This window comes from Pinus tabuliformis, chromosome 9, assembly GCF_031772625.1.
Source record: "Pinus tabuliformis cultivar Carrire ecotype Pingquan chromosome 9, CPIR1, whole genome shotgun sequence".
Lineage (NCBI taxonomy): Eukaryota > Viridiplantae > Streptophyta > Pinopsida > Pinales > Pinaceae > Pinus > Pinus tabuliformis.
In genome coordinates this window covers 318,792,629-318,815,239 of record NC_142307.1, presented here as the reverse complement: position 1 = coordinate 318,815,239, position 22,611 = coordinate 318,792,629, and positions in this window count along the sequence as shown.

Here is a 22,611-nt window from a genome sequence, read left to right as displayed (position 1 = left end):
CCATTGCTACAAGTTCAATTTCAAACACTTGTATGAGTGGGACATGGTAGAAATACTGACCCTACTGATGGGTAGTGGGGCCTTTTATCTAATCATAGATACTCAATTATCTCTAGCAAAGGTTTTCCAACAACCAAATTGCCATATTATGAATGTTTCTATTCCTTTTTCTCCTCACGCATAGATTTTTGGCATAAATTATCTTATTTTTTATTTCAAGCAAGTCCATTTTTCTTTCAAAAGTAAAACCTTTCATCAGTAAATAGTTGGGGCCTTTCATATCTTATTGGATCTTGTTGTGATTTCTATTACCATTTGCCTATACATAAATAACTCTCAGTAATTGACATATTGTGAGTGTTTTTGTTTTCACTTTACTAATACATAGATTTTTGGAATATTTTTGTTTCTTCGACACTACAAGAAAGTCTTGTTTCCTTTCATGTCCTAAATGCTATAATTAAAGGTGCAGAGTTCTGATTAGCCTTCTATTTATAGAATGTAAAACCCCAACATCCTGGACAGTGGTTAACATTGCATGTAGGTTGTTATATTTCACGTTTCTCACGATCATTTAATATGGTTTTTGTAATTCATAAATTTTTGTGATGCTTTCCATTTTGAAGTGTATATTCATACATAAATGCATATCTATCTTGTGTTACAGGCTCAAAACGAGAACCTCCCACCCAGTGTGATAAATGATATTGCAAAGGAGCTTAAGAGTCTTGATGGATCACCTCATGTAGGTATAAAAGTGGTGGTGAATGATGACAACTTTTCAATCATAGTTGTGGACATTGAAGGACCAGGTACATTCTAAAAGAATAATGTAGAACAACGTAACATATTTTGGATCTTCTATGCTTGAGAAAGTGATCATTTTTTCATATTGCATTCATTGAAGCATATGAATTCATTTTTTTGCATGGTTATTTCTAGATTTTTGGAACCTAAACTATATTTACATTTATTGATGCTTTTTTCTACAGCTGGCTCTCCATATGAATTATGTGGTTTTCTGAATGAAACTGGTTCTAACTCCTGATTTTCCAAACTCTCCTCCCATGGGTAATTGTTGATCCTTATAATGATGCTTCATCCAATTTACATTCTCTTCAATCAATATTATGTTTGATTTCAATGTTTAGTTGGCTTTAAGACATTCTTTTTTTCTTTACGGCTTATCTAAACCATCAACTATATAAGGGGGATGCATGACTTGTAAAAAAGGATGAATAAACTTTTGTATCTTTCAATAGTAATGATTAGCCTAGACTGTAGGGTATTTTTCACAAAAATATTCCACCCTAATATTGCAAGAAATGGATAGATATGTGTTGAATACTCTGAAGAATGATTGGAATCCAACCCTTAGAGTGTGACGCGTTATTTTTGTATGTGTTCATCCACTTATCAATTTATCTTATTTATAATAATGTTTGTTAAGCATTGTAGTGTGGTACATTTGTCTGAACACAATTGTGCTTGTTTCATATTTTTTTCTTAAAATATATTTGGAAATTGAAGATGCACATAAGTTATTTAAATGGCATTTTAGTGTGTTAATTTCTTCGATACAAGGTGAGATACAGGATTTTCACTTGCTTCATATTGCCTAAATGATATTTGAAAACTGATGTTGCGCATGAGAACATAACACAATGGATTTCGATCAACTTGTGGATAGATTTTTAGTGGCCACTTTTAACTTTCCATAATTAATTGACCAAGAAACATAGGGATGAACTATGTGCGATTCTAGGATTTAGAAGTGAATTTTAAAAATGTATTCAAAATGTTACATTTGACGTGATCTTTGCACACTACATAGTGAGAACTAGTTGGACTTCATTTGAAGAAGAAAAATATTTGTTGGAATATTTTTTATTTTTATTTGTCTCATAGTTAACACACCTTGTATTATTGTGTGAACTTCGCTTTCTATCAACTCTGCAATAGTAAACTGGCATGGACATTCATGCACTCTATATGCATTCTTGTATCTTAGTTACAAGGACTAGATTACATGATTTTTTTTGTAAACAATAGTAATTTCTTTCCCTTTCTAAACTTTGGATTATTGTTTTAGGTCATAAGATGCCTACTTGTAGAACCATTCTCGGAGTCTTCTTTGAATGAACATACTAGGAAAATTTTCACAGAACACTATGAAGCATATGCAAAGCATGCGAGGTATGTTATATTTTTTCATTTATATCTAGAAAGTATTTACATGATTACATTTTATTCATATAATTTTGGGATATATATATGGTTAATGCTAATATTTCTCTACGTCCTTTGAGAAAAGAGTATGAGGATACAAATTTTGATATTAAGAAAGTGATTGGGTTACTAGTAAATAACGGAAACATTGAACATACCCCTATCAAATGAAATGAGTATTAATCTTCAAATCTCAATTGTGTAGTTATTGACATGATTCTGGACATTTCCCCATGTAAAATAACCATTCTTTAAGTATAGTTTCTACTAACATTGCCCCTAGTGAGTAGGGTCAATAAATTCTTCAAATTTTCCTTTAATTTGACTGTTATGTTTTGTCTACACATTAGATTTATCACGTTCTTCACTGGTTGTGTTCTCTCTATATCTCCATCTACATCTTCCTACACTATCTAATGATGAATAACACATTTCAATTTTCTAGGGTTAACACTTGTGGGTCATCCTTTCTTAGGGTCTTCTTTCTTTGTTTCACTTGTATCCCATAACTTGTAGCTTAGGCTTGTTAACTAGGTTTTCTAGCCTCTAGCCTCATTCAACTATTTTCCTTGTGACAAATTCTGCTTTATCAATAAGAGAAATAATAGTGTGAGAGTTTCTTAATGGGTCCAAATCCACACACCTGCACCTATCTCTGCATATATGGCTTTGGTTATTGTCTACCTAGATCTTCTTATGCAAGTCTACCTTTTGTAATCGACTATGTGGGTCTTCTTATGCGAATGTGCCTTTGGTAATTGTCTACGTGGATATTCATATGCTAGTAGTAATATTGGTAATATGTAATATCTAAATTGTTGAGACATGTTGTGGATCTAGTCAACTCTTCTAAAAATGGTGTCACCAAAAATGCAAACAAACTTGTGGGCCTAGTTAATTATACAACCTGATTTATTTCTCTTCTTTCCAAATATGTGTTTATAAGAGTTATGATGTGCTTATGTCACAAATAAAATATGTTGATACGGGTTTATATTACCTTCTCTATACAAGAATTCACTCTTTGAAGCCTAAATTGAAGAGTAAAGTGGCAATTTTATAGCCTACTTCTTTAAATGAAGGCCCAAAAAATACAGTTGTGACCTCTCCTACCACACTTGTACCATGCACAACAAATAGGAGAATAATAGTCAAGATCAAAGCATAAATGTTGCTTCAATAGAAGCTATAGGAGTTGGTGCATCAATAGTTCATAAGAAAAAGGATCTAACTTCTACCAAAGTGCACATTGATAATAAAAAACTCAATGCAAGGAAGAAAATTCTTAAAAGATCATAGAACTTTAGCCCTTTTTATTAGTTATTTGAGTCTTTTAACTAGTCATGTTACGAAGGTGAGCTAATTTATTCTATGAAATTAAAATGCACTGATCCTTTGGGGCTAGATTGAGTATAACATATTCAAAAGCTAGAAAAGTTTGGTGTCAGAATTTTTGCGAGCCAAAAATTTGGTTCCTGAGATACAGTTAATGGAAACTGCTACAAGTTTATCAGTTGGTATCTATATTTATTATTTTTGGCACCCCCTTAGATAATTTTGTCTTTTTCTGTTCTTTTATGAGGCTTTGTACATGTAAATCTAGTTTGGTATGTAACTTTCAATGATTGTATGCAGTTTTTGAAATAATAGTTTTGTTGGTGCTAAGTTGTTACTCTGAACAACTAGGCCCATAATGGAAACATTGAATCAACCTGAAATATTGAGTTTCTTTGGCAATGTTGAAATTTAGTCCTTTAACAACAATTAGTTTTTAGTTGAATAATGCCTACTTTTCATTTATGTCGGTGCGATGTGTATTAAGAGGATGGAAAGGATTGGTCTTAGAACCTACACCAATTATAAAATAGAATCACTATTTAGGCCAGAATGTTTAAACTTGATATCAAAAGTGGGTTGTTCTTAGATTCAAAAATATTTTCTCCATCGAATTCGCAATCGATTTTATCCATTGTTATTTTTTTCACCTAATTCGATTCATCAAGAACCAGATCCAATACTTATTGCTCTAGTTGTGCAGGTTTTGGCTATATATTTAAACATGACACAGTGTGACATATAAGGTCACTTGTATGCTATTATTATCGATTGTACATCACAATTTTTACAAAAATAGCTGGGTCTCCAAAGTTAACTATAGGTTGATGGTTAGGCATGCAATTTCTCCCCTTTCATATTAAAAATTTAGAACTTTTTGTATGTCACAAACTTACATGAAAAAATACATTTATACAAAAAAGCAGTGACATTGCCACCATGTGGCTCTTGTTGGATCTCCATGCACAATGCTGAAAAAAAACACCTGTAAAGAAAAACAAGTGTAGTGACATTGCCACCACGTGGCTCTTGTTTCCCAAAGAAAACAACCTAATCATCTTATTTATAGAGGGAGTACCTATATATGTATTTTTAGCTTGTACAAGTGTAAAATTGTAACTTTTGATTGATACCATAATTTCCATAGTTTCTTTCATAGTAGATGTACATTACATGAAGTATTTCATCCATATTTTTGTTGAAAAGGATGTTTATTTAGTGAAAAGAACACCCCCTATGCTGAAATAGTCAACAAGAGACCATGGTAATACATGTATTTGGGAGGGGTTGCTTAAATATATAGATTCACTTCTATTCATAGAGTCAAAATAGGACTATGGTACATGGAAGGGAGAGACCCTCCAATGTGCTCTCGATCTGTAACCTAGTGGAACTATCACAACATGAAAATCTATCTATTATTATTCATTGTTAAGCTCCTTGTATATATGAGTAAGAGATTATGATGGAATTTGGAAACAATATCACATGCAATTCTTACTCTTTCTTGATGGAAAATATTAATAAATGTGGAGTCACCTGAAATCTAACCTAGAACCACTTATGAGTGGCCATATCTACCAAGCAATATCAAGAAGTGTGCACACTGTGATGAACTATGCTTTATTGTTGGTGGCACTTCCAAGTCTATGTTTGAATGATAAGATCTTACTAGAGGGTATTAAGAGTCATTCTCTAGTGTCTTTGGTTCTCGTTTTCCATTGAGATGCACCATCAAAATATCCTCCAGAAATTTAGAATTGCATTTAAAAGGTATGATAGTGCAATGAAGCCTTGTCTTTGGTAAGGTGCATGATAAGTTAATGTTTGCCTTCAAAATGTAGAAAATATTGCATATGCCTGGGAGTTTATTTTGGAGTACACCATTGCTTTTAGCTAGAAAAATGGGGTAGATCACCTCTAGTACCAAAATTTTGTCTTATGTTCTAGTTGTAGTCCATTCATTTAATGCCTTTGTGTTATCTCCAATCCATTGTTGCATTTTACATAGTCTATGAGTGATATCCCATATCTTATTGGTGAGATGACAATGAATCAAAAGGTGATTTCATGCTTTCATGCTATTCCCTTAAGAGCACATGTTTTGGGACTTGTTCATCCTCTTCTTGGTTGGGATTGCACCCTGGTTTTGAGATTTGGGGCTGCAAACTTGGTTATAGATAGTGGTCTTGCATCTAGAGGGTCTAGACTTGTGCTTGAACACCTTATTTGGTGCAGACCTATTCATAAAGATTCATCATTTTATTTTTCATCATCATATAGATCAATTTATATTTTATTTCACATACATTCACATAATCAATCTTACTAAAATATGGTTGATCATTGTGTGCCTTATACCATTAAATACTACAAATCATAATGAGATGGGATTTCAATGTGGGTTGAGTAATTGCATTATGGGAGAACTAATATGCATTTACAATGTATATCAAAAGAAGAAAGGTGCATTGCAGAATGCATGTGTGGTCATAAGAGAGGCATCATGTCACTATATTAGGGATATAAATATAAAAGGGTATAAAAAATGTTAATGAAAAAATAGATACATACAATATCTAGTGAAAATAGGGGTTTTTTAAATTGGGAAGGTGTATTGGATTTGTATTGGTAGGGGGTTAAATAAAGTGTCTTACAGAGATATTTTCCAATATGTAGTCAAATTGAGGTTATTGTTTCGTATGCCATGAACGCATGTGCTATGTCAAAGGTTCATTGAGTGAAGCCCTCGTGTTCAAACTACATTATTGGTTGGCTTGTTGAGAGAAATTGAATTCAAGTTCTTAACGTACAATACTAGATGGAGCACATTACCAACCTAAAACTCCATTTCCAACTCCTTGTTTCTAGCACATTTTTAGGGATTGAGACCATCAAGTTGATCATCTATGCAAAATGGCCCTCACCATGACAATGGGGCACATCTTTTTAGAGAAGATACAAGGAACTCAAGTGCTATGTCAAGGGGAAATTTGTCTTTCAGATGGCCAACTATTCTATATGGATTAACTTTGGAAACATTTTCCTCTATGCTCCTTTGTTCCACTTTGTAGGGCTTGTGTGAGAATTTTATCTACTGCAATGCACTACAATTCTTTTATTACAGTTTTTTGTATCTAAATGGACAAATGTTGCATCAGATATCATACGTCTGCTTTTGTATGGATATCATTTTACACTTTTTATTGACTAAGGTTTTGCGAATTTTATACTTTATAAATGGTGCTTAATGTCTACTCATTGTTCTCTAGGATGTTCTTATTTATCTGTGGACATTACATGTTACTGTAATAATTTTTTCTGTTAATAGAAAAGGATGGGTTTTTTTCACCTATGGAAAAAATAGTAGCTACAACTTAAAATTGATGCGAACTTTATTGATTTTATGTTAATTTGGACCCTTCATGTCAAAATTTGAAAATTTCAAGCTTCTAACTTTTCAAGAGCGGTGTTCTAGTTTGAATATTTTCTTAACAAAATTCCAAGTTCCTTTTTGTTTAAAAGCTCTCTTGAATATTTCCAGCACATATTCAAAGCAACACTACAAAATCATTTATACCGACTGCTTAGGTCATTCACTTTGATGACATGCACACCCTCACATTGAAACATTATTAGGTTACATACACATGAATAACTTTTAGTTTCGAATTCTTTACAATAGTTTTTCTGATTATTATCATAAGTATGACTATTTGGAATAGGATTTTAAGAATTTTAATTTAATTTTAATAATTATTATATATATATGGTTGAGAGAATATTTTAGAATATTTTTAGTAGTATACATAAATCAATATTTGAGATTTATTTACTAATAAACTACAATTTTTTGCTCTTTTAATTAAATTTATTAATTAACAAATGTCATGTGAACAAGTGCCATATCAATGTATAAAATCCTTCAATATCCTTGCTATTTTATGTAATATACCTAAGGGGGATAATATGTGTACAAAGGCAGGTACCCAAGGGAATAATGTAATAATGGGATGGGCTATCGTAATAAATAAGGTGGTGTTGTGCTCTACAAAAACCCCCCATTTCTTAACATTTTATTCACAAAATTATCATATGAAATGGGTCCCTTTAGAGTTGATTGGTATCAATATTGCATTATTTGAAAAAGGTCCAAAAACCAAATAAAAAAATTATAAAACCCTTTTCGGAAAAACCCATTGTTGTCAAATAATTCAATCTTTATCATTGCGATAAAGCGATCGCAAGATCGCATATCGCAATGACATAAGGCATATAAATAAGTGGCACATTGGTCTCCGCCGATGCAATGTCGCTATCAGCTATCGGCAATACTCTATGCACATTTTAAAGCGCCACATGCCTTTGGCCCCGATGCGATGCGATATCAGCGATCGGCGATCAACGATATATAATGCATATCTCATATGATCCCAATACTCCCGATGCGATGCGATATCGCTATCGGCTATCGAGGTTTTCAAAAGATGTCAATATAAAGGATTTAAGTTTGCCCCGATCGCCGATTGCGATAAAGCGCAGATTTCAAAAAACTGTTGGAACAAAGGGATATCACGATTTATTCATATTAAAGGTTTGATCTGCCCAACAATGATTCACCTGCGCTCAACCGCCAAAACATCTACAACACGCTTAAATGAATCATTCGGCCGATTAATGATATAATGGGCATTTAAGATTGGCAGGTTTTAAACGGCCATTTAATGTGATCATAAGTCCTAAAATCCTCCCATGGATTGTATTTGCACCAATTTTAAAAGCTAATTCCTTATTACGCATCCGTCACTATAGCTCATTACTTTGAAGTTTTCATTGCCAATTCTCTGTGTTACGTTTATCTTCGCCTCTGTGCAGAATTCATCCCAAGGAGAAAGCTCAAGCAAAATGGGGAAGAAGTCCAAGAAGACCACAAGCACTTCCCCTGCGCGAGCTGCAGGACAAACTGCCACTGACAAAAAGAAAGGATTAATCTCGGATACCACATGTTCTGGTCTTGGCAGAACTACTTGGCATAGCACCTATAACCTGATCGAGATCGAAGAACCTAAAGTGACAAGAGTAGAAGCTACTGCAGATTCTACTCGGAAATCTGAGGGTACTCTTAAGGACTTAGCTCACTCCTTCCTTCACTGGATAGCATCTAGGGAAAAAATTCTCCCATATACAGATGTAGTGCGATGGGCAATTGAAGAAATCCCAATCATGGATAGAACCCTCAGCACCAGAGAGGGGAGAATTTTCGGGTCATTCCAAGCAGATGATCTGAGGAAAATGTATCATTTGCCTGAGCTAGAGAAGATATACAATAAGGCGTTCCTGGAGAAATTCGCTAACGAGAATGAAGTTGAATCCGAACCCATCCGAGATTGGAGACAAAATCCGGCAAAGCACAAACATGAGTCTTCCGGTAAGTACTCAGTTGATTCCCTGGCTTCTCCTTATTGCTACACTGGAATAATGATGTGTAGATTATGGGGATTGCATGACTCTGCTAATTTCACTATAGAAATGGTCCCCTTAATGGAAGCTGCATGCAACAGTATAATAATGGATTGGGCCACTATTCTCTCAGATAAACTAGCCAAAGTTGTTCTTGAGTTTAGGAATAAGACTTCCATCATTGAAAGGATAGTTCCCCCATTCTATTACAATGCATATATTTTAGATACACTGTGTTTTAATTCTGAATTTCCCGTGCTCGGCTGGAGGTGGACGCCACAAGACCCCACGGCTATCCACATATACCATCAAAAATTATGGAAATCGTCTTACAAGCACCATCTGTACCAAGTTTGCAATGGCTTTATGGTGCCTGTTTATTATTCTATTTTTGATAAACCCATTCCCAAGATTTCCTACCAAGCTGGGATTGATTTAACAGCGGTAGCGAGATGGTTTGGAGAGGAGAAATTCACATATATAAGAGTTTTCGGTAGCCAAGCCGAACCTCATGTTCTCCCTTTATATATATCGGACAAACTGTTGGCAAGAGCAATCTCTTACCAGATCATTACTGAGAGTGTTACACAGACTCTCAAAAAGAATAAAAAGCAGGGCTGGCCCTCTTTTCCCTTGAGATGTGGTGTCTATACTCTGCATGATCTCAAACATGCAGAAAAGGAAGCCACGAAGATTAAATCATTGACTCTGGCGACTCTCCCAAATAGGCAGTTTGATCCAAACAAAGTTGCCTATAATGCACTAGAACAGGCCAAATTGTCAAAATTTGACCATAAGGAAGATATGTTTGACGACCTGTTCTCTTCAGCTGAGACAATAAATCAGGTTAGAGCATTGGCCAAAATGAAATATAATGATGAAGGGCTGACTGAATTTAATAAACTTAGAGAACAGAGGTTGCAAACTCTGCCTCTAGATTTACTAGCGACAACCCCAGCGACATCATCAAGCGAGCCTGATCGACAACAGTCAAAGGAACCTCCGGTTATAACGAAGGATCAGAAGAAGGAACAGGAGGAAAAGCAGAAGAGAGAGCAGGAAGAAAAGCAGAGAAAAGAAAAAGAAGAAAAGCAGAAGAGAGCGCAGGAGGAAAAACAGAGAAGAGAGAAAGAGGAAAAGCAGAAGAAAGAGCAGGAGGAAAGGCAAAAGAAAGAGCAAGAGGAAAAGCAGAAGAGAGAGCAGGAAAAAGTGCGGAAGGAGTCCCAAGCTGAAAAGAAAAAACAAACCACCATTGATGTCAATATAGATACTCATATTGACCCTAAATTTCTCCAGGAATGGAAGCAATTTGATTCCATCATCAGTGGGTTGGAATGTTCAAAGGACACAGACACTTCCAAGACAACGGACACACAGGAAATCACTTCATCACAGGTTCTGAGTGGAACCAGCGGCCCACCCATTTCTAAAGAGGTAGAGATAATACCAAAGGACCCCTCCGACCAAATCATTTTGCAGGTAGAAGATATTCCTCCCCTGGATGTCTTCTACAGCCCAAGGCATAAAGTAGTGGTTAAATGAGATAGGAAAAGAAGAAGGACTGATAGACCTTCCATTTTCCCAGAGCAAACTGTTACGGGTAATGTGGTTTGGAAGGAGGAATTTGACCCCTCCGATGACCTGACAAAATTGTCACAGTATGCGGGAGCCTATTCGGCAGCGACAATAGATAAGGCATCGGAGGTAAGTCTTCTACTAAAAACCAAGGATCAAGAGATTTTCTCATTACAGGCGCAGTTAGCTGAAACAAAGCAGAAGGCAGAGCAGCAATTGTTAACACAACAACAATTAAACAGTTAACTAACTCAACAATTGCAGGCAGAAAAGCAAATGATCGACCAAAGTGCGATCCAGAAACAAAAAGAATTATCAGAGGCATTGGCACAATTAAAGGCAACAAATGAGCAAATGGTGAAAACAAAAGATGAGAAAATTGCTCAATTGTCATCACAGCTCGAAAAAATAAAGGGCGTTCCACAAGTGGCTGAATTTAGAGCAGAAGCATTGCAAATAAACGCTGCATTAATATCCCAAATTAAGCTTATGTGTGGACAAATCGCCCAGGCAGAGCTACTGTGTGAATTAACGACATCCATAAATAAGCAAGTAGAGAAGGCCAGAACTGAATTGGATCAAGCCGAAGAAACCATAGCTGCATTTCTTGACTGGCAAGATTCTGATCAAGGACAAGTGGCAAATTTTCCCAGGATCCTAGAACCACATAAAGATATACTCTTCACAGAATGGCAGTCCCAGTTAATGAAGGCAGAGAGGGTGGCTTCAAGATGTAAATCATCTTCTAGCAATTTAGTTGAACTAGTTAATAACACTCTCTACTTATCAAATATGATTTCCCAATGTACACCAGGAAAGTTGACAACTATGAAAACATTGGAGCAATCATGTTATCCAGATCTAGAAGGAAAGGGGAGATTAATCTTTGGGATTAACAGTTTAACCTGGGACACATATTGGTTCTTCCTGGTAAAGCCGCATACACAGAGAGCCGCCCTCAAGTGCCTAACAGATGTAATAGGGTATATTATTCCCGATATTCAGGATGCCACCTATGCCGCCCAGCTCAGCTCACGCCTCAACAAACCACCTGAAGTAGAGCCAATGCTTGCGATAACTCAGCTCAGATATAAAGGCAAGCAGCCTACTTGATGAATCATGCCGTCGACTGCCAGATCGCTGAAGAAAATCAGATCAAGATTGATTGATACCAATTAAATAGGATTTCTGTTTTATAGATAGGTAGATTAATTAAGTATTTATAGACCCTTTCATTGTTTTGGAAAGGGTCGTAAAGTTTTGTACCAGACTTAAAGACTGAAGTTTGCACTATTGTGCTTCAGTCAATATTCTTTTATGAAACTGGACCAGTTGTTCTTAATTTGACAAGGAAGCTTTTTTATGCAATTGTGCACTATTGTCTTTGTTGAGAATGTTTCTGCGTTGAAGGAAGAATTACAAGTAGCGATCGATATTGGGAGTGTCAAGCAGCTCATATGGTATTTTTATCTATGTCTGAATTCATTCCTTTCATATGAATTGTTATTTGATTATCCTTTGCTATTATTGATTATATGCATGCGCTTTAACAGCAGATCTATATTCCTTCCACTATTGGATGTTTTATGATGTGCCTTTCTTTTAATCATGTATGTATCAATGATATAAATGATAAGTGTGGTAATATCACTTTAATCGCTTTGCTTAACTATTTAAGCATAGTAATCCTGAATGAAATAATGTCCATGTCTGTTAAATGGAGTCATCTATATGCCTTTTTATAGACATAGACCATCAAGCGCTGCACTTTAAAGCTCAATAAGTTCCCGGGATAGGTCATAATTCTTATATTCTTGTTAATAGATTTAGTTATTCGCCCATCACTAGCCTAGTTAATAAATCATCCATTCATCCCGTTTATCCACTTTTGGGAAACTGGTCCCATTATCCCCAGTCGGAGCCACCATTCCAAACAGAAAAGGAGTTGTACTAAGGTCCAGACCGGGTGGTTATCCCCAATGTTGTTGCAGCGATTTTCGAGGCATCAACAGGTGGTTAACCCATATCATATAAGGGACCACAAGTAATTAGTAATAATATAATGGGCCCATGGTATTAGATAGATGGTATTGAGGGAACCATGGTAATGACCCATGGTATTGTATGTATGGGGCCTATATAGAGGCTAGAGACTCCCCATTGAGAGGTGTCAAGGATTATTGTATGAATAGGCATATGGCTTGTGGAGTGTTCTCCTTCCTTAAGGAGTGAATGTATGGTGTTTCCCTACCTTAAGGGTTGGATAACTAAAGTGAATAATTTCTATATATTTCTATCTATTATTTTTTGGGTTTATTTCTATTATCATATATTTTTGGGTTAGATCTATAACAAGTGTTATCAAAGCTATAACAAGTGGTATTAGAGCACCTTTTTGGGAAAAAGTGGAATTTTGCAGGAATTTTTTGGGCTCTGATACCAATAGTGTACCTAGGGGGGATAATATGGGGTACAAAGGGAGGTACCCAAGGGAATAATGTAATAATGGGATGGACCATAGTAATAAATAAGGTGGTTAACTTGTATCATGTAAGGGACCACAAGTTGTTAGTAATAATGTAATGCGCCCATGGTATTAGATAGATGGTACTGAGGGAACCATGGTAATGACCAATGGTATTGTATGTATGAGGCCTATATAGAGACTAGAGACTCCCCATTGACAGATGTCAAGGAATTATTGTATGAACATGCATATGGCTTGTGGAGTGTTCTCCTTCCTTAAGGAGTGAACGTATGGTGTTGCCCTACCTTAAGGGTTCTGATATTAATAAAGTGAAGCATTTCTATATTTAGATATTATTATTCTTGAGTTTATTTCTATTATCTTATATTTTCAGATCATGCTTATAAAAAGTGGTATTAGTGATATAACAAGTGGTATCAGAGCACTTTTTTGGACAAAAGTGGAATTTTGTAGGAATATCTTAGGGCGGCGAGTCTGCAGATTAGATCTGTATGTTTTAGGGAAGAATATGCAAAATCTAATTGCAGATCTAGATTCTTTGTGCAAAAATACTCAAGCTCAAAAAAAATTAGCAAAGTCAAAGTCCGAATGAAGGAGATATCGCTGATCTAAAAATCAGTGGTGTTGCAGACATTTTTCGGGGAGACGAAGTGCAGATCAGATATGTATGATTTGGGGAAAAATATGAAAAATATAATTGAATATCTAGGTTGTTGATGAAAAAATACTCCATTTGGAAAAAAAAAAAAACAGTCGAATCGAAGTCCGGATGAAGAAGATCTCGCTGATTTAAAAATCAGTGTTGTTGCAGACATTTTTTGGGACAGAAAGTTTGTGGCACAGATCTGTACATTCTAGTGAAAAATCTGTAGAATATAATTGTAGATCTAGATTATTTGTGAAAAATACCCAATTTCAAAAAAAAATCAGTCGAATCAGAGTCTAGATGAGGGAGATATCACTGATTTAAAATTAACTCTTTTTTCAGATTTTTTTGTGATGGTGGGACAGTTGCAATGCGAATCGGAAATTCCAGTTCCTAGATTGGGATTTGTAAGAAATGGGAAGATGCATAATGGTTGTTCCATTTTAAAAAACAAGTCATAATAGGGATTTTGAGCTATATTGACGAAATTGTGGCCATTTCAAATTTTCAGCAAGTAAGTGAATTTCGTTCAAAACACTCTTCATGGCGTCTCCAGCTTTTATAGGAAAAGATAATGGTCCTACTATTGAAGAACACATAAAAACACAAAAGAAAGTATGGGAAAAACATTGGAGATTTTGGGTAGTGGCTAAATTTACAGATGAGGTGGCCACATGGTGGGGATTACTTAACCAAAAGAAGTGTTCCAACCTGCCCGATGAAGAGTTTGAAAAATTCCTTTTAGACAGATGGTCTCATGCAAGAAAACAAGATAATGAGAAATATGTGAGGTTATTTCCTATTGGTATCTCCTTATTGCAGGTTCATGGATTGATTCAGAAGTAGAAGATCATTTTGTCTGTAATTCCTAGTTGAAAGCATAATTTTATCAATCCTAATTTGGCAAAAAAATTGGAAGTTCCAGCAAAACACATTGAAAACACACAGGTTGATGATGAGGATGTTCAAGTTTATAAGGATTTGAAGCTTTCTATGGATAATTATGTGTCGCATGGTGATTTTTATACTTCATATATGGATAAAATGGATGTTTTTTTGGGATATCCTTGGAAGGAATCCGTGGGTACTATCAATATTAATGTGCAGAAGAAATTCCTGAAGCTCTGGTATAAAAAGAAGAAAATTACATTATAGGATATTTCCATCAATAAACAGGTAGAGTCCACAGAGGTTGAAGCAGAAGATGTTCCAGGGACTGATATATCAGATGATGAGCCATTAATGGTCAAAAACCACACACAAACATCAAATCAAGTACCAGAAAAATGAGTAGAGGCGGAAGCAAAAAATGTTACATCAGAAGGGGACTCGGTGGTTGAAGTAATATTTGAAATAAGAAACAAAAATAGGCCCCACAACAGATACCAGATTCCCATCAGGCTCCATTAGGTGGTGAATTAAAGAAAAATAAGTTGTTGGTTAACACTTTAGCATATCGCCACCCACATCACCTTGCAAGAAAACAACCAACAAGATGGCAAGGAATTCACCACAAGGACAACAATACCCACATGATAGATGGAGAGGAGCGAAGATCCACCTACTACACATCAACAAAAAAGAGCTACCACGATCAACTTCCATCTGAAGAGAGCGAGGCACTAGCGACATCGAGGGTTCACCTTTCTCTTGGATGGCTAGACGCACATGTATGGTACTAGTGGACTACTCTTTTGAGTAGATCTTATTATTTGTGTTCTTCCCATGTTTCGAGGACGAAACATGTTAAGGGGGTGGAATCTAGTATACCTAGGGGGGATAATATGGGGTACAAAGGGAGGTACCCAAGGGAATAATGCAATAATGGGATGGGCAATAGTAATAACTAAGGTGGTTAACCCATATCATGTAAGGGACCACAAGTAGTTAGTAATAATGTAATGGGCCCATGGCATTAGATAGATAATATTGATGTAGCCATGGTAATGACCCATGGTATTGTATGTATGAGGCCTATATAGAGGCTAGAGACTCCCCATTGAGAGATGTCAAAGAATTATTATATGAACAAGCATATGGCTTGTGGAGTGTTCTCCTTCCTTAAGGAGTGAATGTATGGTGTTGCCCTACCTTAAGGGTTTTGATATCAATAAAGTGAAGAATTTCTATATTTATATCTTATTATTCTTGGGTTTATTTCTATTATCTTATATTTTCATATTAGATTTATAATAAGTGGTATCAGATCTATAACATTTTATAATGACAATTATGACAATAGTAGCAGTGTGGATAACCACCACTAGCCAAACCTCTCACTATGTATCTAACAATTATTAATTAAAATTAATTAATTAAAAGAACTGAAGAAGGGATAGCCTTATGGATACTTGGTCTAAGAGAATATTTCTTTCCCACATATTTTGAAAAGAAATGACCCATACCTTTCTAAATTAAATGTAGTAGTTTCTTTTGGCCAAGCGAATCCATTAATTGACATGTTAAATGTGATGTGATTGGAACCAAACTAGAGTTGGAAAGGTCCAGCTAACATTGGATTTATGAGATTCCACTGATGGATTTCATGAGATTGGACTAGGGCAGTGGAAGGGTAGTTCCCATTCCCATTTTTCTTCTCACATGTCAAAGAAGCAACTATTAAGGGAGAGACCATTCGAGACAATCCAAGAGAGTGATCTCTCTAAGGTTCAAAGGGATGCTCTCAAAGAAACATGCAAAGAGGAATCATTTGGCACTCTTTATCTCTTGGAAAACATGAACAAAGGTTGAGAAGGATATATACACCCTCACATCGGAGCTCTCACATTATATCTCCCCTGCATTGGCTTAATTAGGCCTTTATATTCATTTGCGTAAGCTTATTCTCTGGGGAGAAGATAGTGCATTCAACGTAGATTCTAAATGAACTTGTAGAGCTTAATGTGGCAATGTTGGATATGAAATTGATTATGTACTTTGTAATCCTAGGTCATAACCCTTGTGGATGTGTTTAAAACAATTAAACCTTTGTCTAAGCTTGTGAGGCCTGTGTGAATCTCAATGAATGAATGGGACATTAACTGCTTATTGTTGAGTTGATATAGACTTCATCCCCTGAGTTCTTGGCAAATCCATTAGTGTGAATTTATCCCATGTGTAGGAAACCCCTCAGACTTTGGATCTAGCTTGATCATGGTCAATTGCAAGGAATATTGCAATGTAGCTACCTTATGGTTGGTGGAGAGTGGAACTCTCGCTTTTAGTTTCTTGTTAATATAACTAAATTATATAAGTATAATAGTTTATGTATATTCAAATTAGAGATTATGAATGTTCTTATTCTATTGAGGCTTGATGTATGGTCTTGTTCCATTGACGAAATAATGCATAAATCATTGTATACTCATGGTTGACAAGTTATCTTATCCATCGATGGTGTTAATAAATGCTCGAACTCATGGTTACTTTTGACATCTTAATAAATTAGTTCTTTTATGATATGTCTATGACTGATTTCTATGAATTACTCAAGATTAACATGTGACCATATAAGCTCTCCACTATATTACATGTTTACGAATTGAAAATCCCATTACCATACTATTGATCGCAATCCATCCTACATGTTATGAGTTTTGAAATTTATATGATTTGCATGATACAAACTTTTGAGTATTTATGAATGCTTTGAATGATAGAGGTATAAGGTTTGTTGTTATACTCATCATCGTAATGATATACTATATATTATTGAGGTTGGTTGACTTGCTAGTAGGATCCATGCCTTTCTCTTGGTTGGGTTTGCTAATCCAAGATCTGGGGATGGAAAAGAGTGTGTACCCTAGTGGTGGCTTGGATGGGAACCAAGCTATACCATCCTCAAATAGACATGTGGATCTTTATATTTGGTTGTCCGAGAGGGTAAAATGTTAATGCAATGTTATAGTGCCAAATTAGCCACAAAATAAACTTGAGATGGAAGTATTTCCAAACAGGAGAAGGGACAAAGAGTGGAAAATTGAGTATTGGAACTTTGTTGCTAATGCAATGTTATAATGATAGATTAGCCCCAAAATAAACTTAACATGGAATTATTTCCAAACAAGAGATGGGGAAAAGAGAGGAAACTTGAGTATTGGAACTTTTTCCACTACCCACTGCTCATTTATGAGAGCTAAGATGTTCTCAAGCTATGTTAATGAGCATACCAGTGGAGTTAGTCGGCTTGAAAATATTTCTCACTGCAAAACCATCAAAGGGTGAGAGAAGGAGGTATAGATGGGGCAAGAGTGGGGGAGGGGAGTGGGGAAGAGTGAGTTGGTGAGTGAGGTGAGAAAGTGAGAGAGAGTAAAAAATAATAAAGATAATGAAACAGGGTGGGGAAGGGAGAGGAAGGGAGATATTTGTGTTTGACGCTAGGAGGAAGAAAGAAACAAAGTTGGAGGGGGTGTTGTGAATGTGTGTTTCTATGAGAGAGAGAGGGAGACTATGTCAATGATTGAGAGTTAGGGGGGGTGGGGGGTGGGAGAGAAATAAAGAGAGTGAGAGAGAAAGAGTGAGACATAGTGAGATGACATGGAGGGTAAGAGAATTAGAGAGGTATGAGGGAGTGACTGAGACACAGTGCAACAGATGGGTATGTAGAGAAGGATAAAGGGATGGATGGATGGATATATATATAAACAAAGCGAGGGAGAGAGAGATAATTTGCTGTGAAGAACATACTGAGTGAGAGAGGGAGAAATTGAGAGAGAGAAAGATAAAGAGAGGGAGACAAAGACATAGTTGCAAGGTAGAGAGAGAGGGGGGTTGTTGTGAAGTGTGTGTTGGCATTATGATTCTGGTATGGCTTTATGATACATATGTTGTACTTGATGGCAACCCACTCACCTCAGATGATAAATTATAGTGCAGAAAAGTTCACGCACTTATATGCAGAGAAAAGTTTATTCTATGTAGAGAAAAGTTCACGCACTTATATGCAGAGAAAATTTTATTTCGTATAGAGAAAAGATCACGCACTTTTATGCAGAGAAAAGTTTATTTCATGTAAAGAAAAGTTTATTTCATGTAGAGAAAAAGTTCACGCACTTTCATGTTGGAGAACTTACCTTTGGTCCATGGTAGTTAGTCCTTGGTATTTGAACCTATGGTGTTGTTGGGAAAAGTATCCAATCCGGAATGCCCCTATCCCACTCTAAGAGGTGATAGTGCCTTAGCAACAAACAGGTAAACTTATTTGAGTATTCTTCTTTATAAGATGTAAGTGAGAAAGAAGGATCTAACTAACCTGTATCTTCCGCTAGTTTGTCGATCCAAGTCACTCCTCCCTTCAGTAGCTCCCAGCTTCTTGCTCCTTCACCGGCCCAGCTTCACCGAATTCCTGCAAGATCACAAGAGAGAGAAACTACACAAAGATACAGATATACATTCATAAAAAGCTCAAGATCAGATTAATCTAAACATGTAAACATAACAAAACATCATTGGTACACAACATGTAGGAGAAACTCAAATAGTTTAATGACAAGATAATAAAGTCCAAGAGGAGATACAACCAAGTGAGTTCTGATCCAGCATCTACCTCCCAGCAAAGGAATCCCTTCCTCTCCTCCAACAAAGCATAAATCACCCAATGTGCTAATCTCAATCTCAAACCAACAACAATTCTCTGCAAAGTACAAAATTCCAGCCTCCTGAACCTCTGGGTGAGAGATCCATATATAGATGTAAGCAGAGAGGATGAGTCAGCTTATGTTTTGACTTGTGGCTTCTCTCTCTTAGTTCTTGCTTCCACTTGGAGGTTGAGAACCTCTTACTCATCACTAGTCGAATTCATTGAGGCAAGTGTCATTGAAGAAGATTCTGGAAGTTTCCAGGGTCTTTCCACCTCGTTGAATGAACTTGCCATTTGTCATTTCCCGCTCAGCGCACCCTGCGTTGCAGTGCACCTAGCCAGTGTAATATCTGCATTTCAGCGCAAACAGCTAGTGGAGCCTCTGAATTGATCCTGAATTGACTGTTTCTGAGTGGTTTTTGGTGGAGAACTTCTGGGAGAAGCTGTCATTGGTTGACCTTGTTCATCTAGGGGTAGGAACAACTCATTTAGGGACTTTGGATCCCTTTGATTATGGACATTTCATGCTCAATGTTGTAAGGCACAAAAATGGCTATAACAGTTGCCCCCTAAAGTATGAGGCCGTTTATCGGGTGAAATGATTTATTAGGAGGATCTGAAGTTCTTCCAATGCTGGGAGGAGACCTGTAATAAGATACAATACAATACATTATTTTTCATACTTCTTTCATGATCTAGCTGAGGCAGGCATTCCCATGCTCAGCTTTATAAATTCATTTTTCTGTACATAGAACAGACAATCGTCTGATGGTAGACTGATAATTTTGATGAAATCATCATCCTTTTGGTAGGATGATTATCTGCTGCAATGATCTACATGTCAATGTCTTTATCTTTCCTGAATATATATCGCAGCCCGGATGGATGAAACTAGATTCGGGGTCTTCAATCTCATCTGATCTTCACTCTAAGTACAAGTCGATCCATGTGAGGAATGTTCTGAAGTCGAACATGGAAAGACATTGCTTGATTACCGGTCAATGAGGTAAACCGTTAACAAGCACGAGAGGAATCACCAATAATGATAATGACCCTCAAGGTACTGCAGTACAATTCACGTGGTGTGAATACAGGACTTGGCGTCGAACACCGCGCAAATCTTTCGGTCGATGGTCATTGATGTATACCTGTCGCCGGAAGTGAGAAACTTGCCATTGAGGCATGCAAGCTTCAAAGTACTGAAGGGGTTGTTCCTAGATCAACTTCTTGGATAATGAGCTGATGTCAACAAGAAGCGATCCGTCAAAGGAGGGCCTTAATGTATCCCACATCAGTGACACGGAACGGAGCAAATGATTTTGATGGAGGTGAAAACAATCTGATGATATATGGTTCAGGGTGGCGGTCATGAAAAGAATGAAGGATAATGTATGGTAGTGGATGGGACACGGTTGACTTCTCTGGATGACTTCTCTTGAACATATCGGCAACACTTGTGTGATGGATTGGTAGCATTTACCCCAAAGGTGGATGGTATGGCGAGACCATGGCGATGGGACCGGTGAATGAAACAACCCAACCCGACTCTGGAACAGAGTGGAAGTGTCATGTTCAAGAGCGACTTGCTACCAATAATGTTCTTTGAGTTTCTTCCCAATTTTTCCCTAGTCATTGCTGACCAGTACCTCTTTATTTTTGTTAAGCTTGAGGAGGATAACATATGCTTGTTCTATAATTTTCCCTTCGGGCAAACCCATCACTATGTTTTAACGGGCTTAGCGATAGTGAAACTCGTTCTCGTCTAAAGACAAGTTTGTCGCTATTTAATGTTTTTAACGAGTCTAACGACAAAGATAACTCGGTCCTTTTCATTTTTAGAGAGTCTGAAAAGGTACGTAAAGTCAACTCCGAAAGTCCTTTTTCGTCATCTAATCCCTTAAGTCCGAAAAAGTATAAAACAATACAGAAGGGATGAGTTTTCGATAGTTTTAACGAGCCGAACAAAACAAGCGCTCGATCGTTTTGTGCAATAATCCCTCAGGTCCAAAAAGATTAAAATATCGAGGAGGGATAGCACTTCTGGTCGCTTTAATGAGCTGGAAGGCCAAAACTCGGCGATCTTTTCATATTTTACGAGTCAGATGAAAAGAGCTTAAAGAAGACTCGTCTTTTGAGGAACGAGTGATAAACGGGTTAGCAGCTGATTCTAGGTAAGGTTTGGAATTTTCCAATCACGGCAGTGTCACAAGGATGGCTAGTGAAATCACTCTTCGCAGCTGTTCCTCAAAATGGGTAAACAATCATATGGAGGTGAACGATCGGCCAATGGAAAAGTGGAGATGACGGTGCAAACACGACCAAGGCTTTAATGGCTGACAATGTCACATTCACGGTGGTTATTTACCGGAAGATAGTTCATTTTTTAACGAGCTTAAACGCGGAAAAACACTGCTCAATCTTATGTTTATTTTTTAACGAGCATGAACTATGTGCTAAAACTGCTCAATCTTATGTTTATTTTTTAACGAGCATGAACTATGTGCTAAAACTGCTCGATAATCCAGTCATATGATAAGAATGTCTCATGTAAGATGACAGTTTTTATGGAGCTTGCACCTTACCAAAGCTATGCCCCACATCCTTTCGTTATGCAAGTTCGGAAACGACTAATCCTACGAGTTTAAAGGGTTAGACCTACAGGTTTAAAGGGAGGACCTAAAAATTTAAAAAATAAATAGCCACCCCTTGCTTGCATTCAAAAAGGTTTGCATGCCCCCAGGTATAAAACAGATTTTCAAGGTTACCCGTACTTTAGTCCGATAAAACAATTGTTTTACAGAGAGAGACCTACCTCTTTCAGGTTACCCAAAGATTGTCCTGTTAATCTTTCAAACAAAACACTTCTTCGGCGATATCTACCGAGATAGACAAAGGTGAGTGACAACGAGCGCCAAACACATAACTTTAACAAAAGAATATTATTCCAGAACAACCCCACTTCCAACCACGGACGGGGTATGGACTAGTCATATTCTCCCGCGGAAACCTACCTTATACCCAAAGTTTTCCTGCCGAAGCAGACCAGGACGCATGCCCCCTGGGTTCCAGTCATATCCCTCTGAATTACTTGCGCTCATTAGGAGGACGAACCGTGGGTTGAGACATCTCTTGCGTGAAGAGACCATTTAGGGAAGGTATATGACTATTTGCGATGCGTGATTCGGGAAATGAAAGCTGGTCCACGAGCTTGACCACTCTTCCTTCGTGCGGAAAACACATTACTCTAAAGAGTGAGGAGACAATGGCTCCCATGCAATATATATAGTCTCGTCCAAGGAG